Source organism: Patagioenas fasciata, chromosome 3 (assembly GCF_037038585.1).
Source record: "Patagioenas fasciata isolate bPatFas1 chromosome 3, bPatFas1.hap1, whole genome shotgun sequence".
NCBI classification, from domain to species: domain Eukaryota; kingdom Metazoa; phylum Chordata; class Aves; order Columbiformes; family Columbidae; genus Patagioenas; species Patagioenas fasciata.
This window is the reverse complement of record NC_092522.1, coordinates 112,428,872-112,434,871: the sequence shown is the minus strand read 5'-3', so window position 1 is coordinate 112,434,871 and position 6,000 is coordinate 112,428,872.

Here is a 6,000-nt window from a genome sequence, read left to right as displayed (position 1 = left end):
ACAATAAATGGAATACTAAATTCCATTAAGTGAAAGGAATCTTAATTGATACTTGAGAGCAATTCCTCTGGAAAGAAAAGGTTTCTACACAGGTTTTTCCACCCTACCCTGAATATTACTCAGTTTAGTGTTGCTGTATTTTCAGCTGGGTCTGAGTGATTAATTTGTGTAGGAGTTAAGTACTTTGTTAAATGCATTTCGAAACAGCAACATAAAGGAAGGTACAGCTAACAAGAGAATGTGTAGAAAATGTTAGACTGCTTGTCCTCCCTGCCTTCACTCTCCCACCATGCTTCAGAGTCCATCTGAATGACTTCAAATAAACTGTTGTCTTTGCTATATACAGGATGATAAGTCACATATTTCATATCATCTTTGTTTTTCAGATTTCCCTGTAATGGAGTTGTTATACAGGTCTGTTTCTACAGCAGGATGAAGGAAAATTCTCTTTATTTTAAAATTCATTTGCTTCTCACAGTCCAGTTAACATTGCGAAGTCATATTATATTTGGGAAATTAAAAATGGAAGACTTCAGAAGTTGCCAAGAGATCACCTAGTCCATCCTGTTTTCTAGGAAGCATAAGAATATGTACACAACAGTGATGAAAATGGTTGAAAAACCTTGCTGATTATCCTAAAATCTTCCTCATAGCAGAAGTCAAATTTGTGGGCATGTTGCTCCTAATTCCTTGGTGTCAAGAACTGAGTTAACCATCTGTCCCTTTCTCTGGGGCCACTGCCATCTTTGGCAAGACTCCAAAACTCTTGCCAAGGTTTTTCCTATTTCTTCCCTCACTGCTTCCTCTTCAGATTCAAGGATGTAATTTGTTTAGACCTGGAGGAGCTCTTTCCAGTTAAAACAGCTATAATTGTGTTTCAATATTTTGCTGTCTCTGCCCTCAGGAAATTTCCTGTGGTCCTCTTTAGAATACGAAAGGTCTTGCACCAAGTAGACCTGCTGATGACAGGTCTTATTTTCTGATCCTTCCCTCACACACTTCATCCTATTCTAAGCAGGGTTTCAGCAAAGCTCTCTTCCTAGCCTTATTTGTCACCTGTCTCCCTGTTGCATTTGCCTTTGTCTTCCATAAAAAGTGTTTCAGATGTTTAGTGGGAATACGTCTCTTTGTTGACAGCTTCTTTTCTCCCTTTTCATTGTGTCATCACAATAACAAGACAGGCAGATGGGGGGTGGCAGTAGAGTTGCTCAGCTTGTTAAGCACTGTTTTCCTCATATTATTAAGACAATCATCTAGATTACTTCTTTACCAATACAGAAAACAGAAAAACAGAAAAACATTTTCAAAAATATGAATACTTGGATACCTAAATCCCGCTGCCTATCATTTTTTTGCCTCAATGACTTTAGTTTCTACTTTTAACATTAGATTGAACTAGACAGAGCTGGTTTTAATCATCTTAATTTTTAAGTAAAAGGCAATTTGTAGCTTTTTTTAAAAATAAAACAGGTAAATGTGGTTAAAACAAGCCACTATATGAAATTAACACTACTGCTCTACATCAGGAGACATCTTAAAGATCATTGCCATTAGATCCTCAAGTCTGTAGTATTATTTCCATTTCCCATTGACAGTTGCAGTGTAGAAATGCCTGGTGAACCAATGCAAAAAGCCACCATAGTGTACTCTGTGTTATTTATTTATTCCTCAAGGACTTCTCACATACAAAGATCCTGCCAAAATGCAGTGGAACTCCAAAAGCCTCAAGTCACTGAAAGCTCTATTTTGCCTGAAAATCCAGTTCAGTAGAAAGAAGTTCATCTGCCACAGAAATACTGTCAACATCTGCAGTACACTGTGTTGCAGCTACTCAAAATTACAGATTATTATAGGGTAGAGTGGGAAAAACTTTTTAACCAAGTGCACTGAGAAGGATTTTAAAGAGCTAGGACATATGTACCCATCTGAAATTTTACAGGTTTGTTACTGATAAAATGCTCAGGGCTAATGAATTATGAGAGCTCAGACTTTTCATCTTATTGGTTGCACCAACAGCTGACAATTAGCCCCATACAATTATCTTTTGCTGGGTAAATTCTTTTATTCTTATGCTGGGTGAAGATGCAAAGAATGTATCCACTTCTGGACAACTTCATCTTCAAATATGTCATATATGATATATAATTATCCCTATTTTACTGAGGAAGAAGAGATATTCAGAGATATGCTCAAGCCACACAGAATGTCAGTCAAAAACTGAAAGCTCAACTGAAGTTTCTGAGATTTTTCACAGTCCATAATCTTCTTTATCAAAATATACGTAGTAGCTACAGATACAAAAGTACAAAGAAGTTGCTATCAGCAGATACTTCTATGTAGGTAGGAAGTGAAGTTTTGATTGATAAATTAAACCAGTGAAGTACTTCAAAGAATATTTACTCTATTCAGGTTCACTCATCCTGCTCCAGAAATGTCAGGTTATAATCAAGTAGCCCAGATAGCTCATATTTCCTGACTGTGTGGTTTATGTGGTCCTACATTTACTAATACTGGATCCAAGAACTTCCAAATCACCTTCAGTACAAATTCAGCTTGAATCATGCATCATCACAGAATCACACCCCTGCTGAATTAGCCAGAATATATGATATAATGTTTATATTAGTTTTATGTTGGCTATGTGAAAATATGTGACACCTGTAATGGATGAAGTAAGGGGCATGTGTAGATTGTACTTGACCTGGGATTCATTCTGCTGCAACAGTATACGTACATACACACACATGCACAAAATAAATTGCTTGTTTGGTTCAACACCTCTAGAGGTTCTATTTCAAGTATTTCACATAGTTACATCAGTCACATATCACATCCTTTTTTTCTTTTTTTTTTTTTCTTCTGTTCTCAACTATGTCATATATTTGGGTCCATTGAAGTCAGGTTGCCTACAGAAACACAGAAGAGATGTTTGGATATATCCAATATCTTTTTATGCTTCATATCACTAACTATTGACATTGCAGCTGAACCTTTTTTATTTAAAAAATCAGTAGAGTCCTTAGCAGACCCCATGGTATTCCCTGGCACTCTGCTTTTTGGAACAGATTCCACTCTTAAGGTCATTTGGGAAACTTTCTTCCTTGGTTTCAAGGCTTCCTGGCAGTGTACACAAAACTGACATTTTGCCTGCAGAAATGAGGACAAGGCACTTTGGAGGGGAAGGAGCAAGGCCAGGCCAGAAAGCTGGGAAGAACCCAGGCAGTTTAAGCTTCCTACTCCCACTGCTTCTCTCTTGTTGCTACAAAAACACAATCCTTTGCTCAGTGACAGCACAGAAAGAGCAGAAGGCTGCACAGGTAGGAGGCAGAGACTGGCTATTCAGCAATGTGCTGCTTGTCCTTATCTGCCGTCTCGGACAGTCTGTCATTGCATGGTACTGTTTGTTTTGCCTGTGACTAAATAAACACTGTTGGTAGGGCTCAAACTATTATTCTTTCCCAATGGAAGGGATGAGTACTTCTAAATCACTCATAAGGATTTTAAAGATCTGTAGCATCATATGAATATCTAAACACAGAAGGTTCAGGTAACAGCCTTATGGTTGAGGATTGCTGATTCTAAAATAGGGAGGGATTTATTGTTAAAGTCTTACAAAATGTTTATGCAACCTGATTTTATTTGACTTTTATTGTCTTTTCCACACAAATATCCTGGTTTGGATGGTTAGTTAATAGTTACTGCTATAGTTCAGGAAAACAGCCACTTCAGGATAAAAAATGTATTTGCAGCTCTCCCCTCTGAACACAGTGATATTCCACAGCATGCTAATACATGTACAAGAATTACACTGATGCTATAAGCCTTGTTGCCAGGATACTTTTGCAAGACATTTTTCTTTGACTGTCAGTTGAAAATGGTGTGAAATAGCTGTTATTTGAAGTATTTCAAACTACTGTTCACCCATAATGCTTTCAGTAGCACAATAGCTAGAAAGCATGAAGTGGAACATCAAAATCCATATGAACAATGCTTACTATTAATATTAGACCTATAGGATGATTTCAAATCCCTCAGCGAGTTGAGAGAGAGAGGTATGACCCCCTGAAGTACAATCTCTTGCAAAATTTCCATGCACTAGTTCTGTCTCCTACCATCTGCTTTGTAGGACTGCACTTTCACATAAAATGGAGTTCGAGTCTTGGAGATTACAAAGAAGAAATAGGATTCAGCTACAAGAACCATTATATACCCATTATGTAAGGCAGGAGTAGATCTTGCAAACCAGTTTTCTAACAAAAATCTGGTTTTGAAGAGAATTTCAAGCATGCTTTGCACTAAGCTCTTCAGTGAGCTACCTGGATTCACAGTGTTCGAGATCTCAGACACTGTCTTATCATAATGAATCTCAAAAGCACTCCTGATATCTGGTATTATAAGCTAAAGTACCAAGACAGAAATTATACCTGTATCACATAGAGCACAAAGTGCTCTGTGCCAGGGAGAGCTACTGAGAAAAGCGGGAGATGGGCTGAATACCTTATACTGAGCATCCCTCTCCAGTGAATTGCGAAGTGGTACACAAATCCCAAGGTACCTTGACTGACAACAGTTGCAAAGTCTGAGATTTAGACAGCAATAAAACCCAAAACAATATAATTTCTCTGGTTAATTTATCTTCAGCATGTAAGAGAGCAATTCCTGCTGCATCGATCCCTCCTTAGTCAGAGTCTTTTTTACTCTGTTACTGTAAGAACCTGAAGAGCATAGATTATGATGGGAGAAACTATGGGTTAAAGAGAGCATTTGGCATCGTGTAACAGCTCAAACTGCTTTACGTAGCTCTTAAACATAGATACAAATATGCTGTGTGAGCTATTACTGCCATTATCTATAAAATAATATTTGAGCACTCTGTCTAACAGAAAATGTGTGTGGAATCTTTTTCATGCTCTTTGGTGGCCCAAAAAGTAAAGAGATACAAAATCACTGCACCTTTACTTTTTGTCTGACAATTAAATTCCCATTCTGCTGCATGAGCCAAGAGATCACAACTCAGTCTGCTGACATGGTGTAAAATTGAATTGGAAACCTCTGTATAAACAAGCTATCCTTGTGTAAAATAGAAAATCTGAGGATCTTGTGCACACAAGACAACTGCATGAGCATTAATCCACAGAATGATAACAAAAGGAAAAAGCTAAAGCAAAAGGTAAACACAGGATTAAATGGATTTTTTTAATATTTATAACAAGATACAGAGTGTAAGGACAGGAATTATTTAAGTAATCCCAACATTGCAGGCACTGTAGTGATACTGTTTTTAATGTGGATTATCACCCCCAATGGCTCAAAGGATTTGTGGATGTTCAGTAGTTCTCAGTAGTTTTTCCTTAGTTGTAAAACACACCATGAAAGACAAGTCCCACCTGCCTTTGTGCTCTGTTCCTGTTTTGAGCACAAAGGCTGAACCTCATTTTCCTCTGCGATCTGGTGACTTTCCGCAAGCAGTGAATGATCATTCCTCATGCCAAAACATAAAGAATGTGAAGAATGGAGGAGGCAAAATCCAATGAGATTATGTTTAGCATATCTGCATGACTGGAAAGGTGATGCCATTCCTTCGTTCTGACCAAAGGTGGCCCTTGACAGTGCAAGCAATTGACAAAATTACCAAAGACACTGACTAAAATTCCCTTTTCTGAAAAGTATTTGCTCCACCTTTACTGGGATTGTCTACAAAGAAATGAGTGAAAATTAGTTTTGGAAGACTTCAGACATTCACTGCTGCACTGATTTTCTTTTATTTCTTTCCAGATGAACCAATCCTAGGGATATAACTGCAATCAACTGGTGAAACCAAGGAACTTTTGGCTAAAAGGCAGTGTGTATTCTTATGCTTCATTTAGCAAGGTCTGCATTCTGTCAGTCAGACTGTACAACACAGTGACAGTGAATAATCCACTACAAGTAAGGGTACACTTGTCATTTCTGTCTAAAACTGGAGCATAATAGTGGTGGCAAACTTCTTTACAGAAAAAT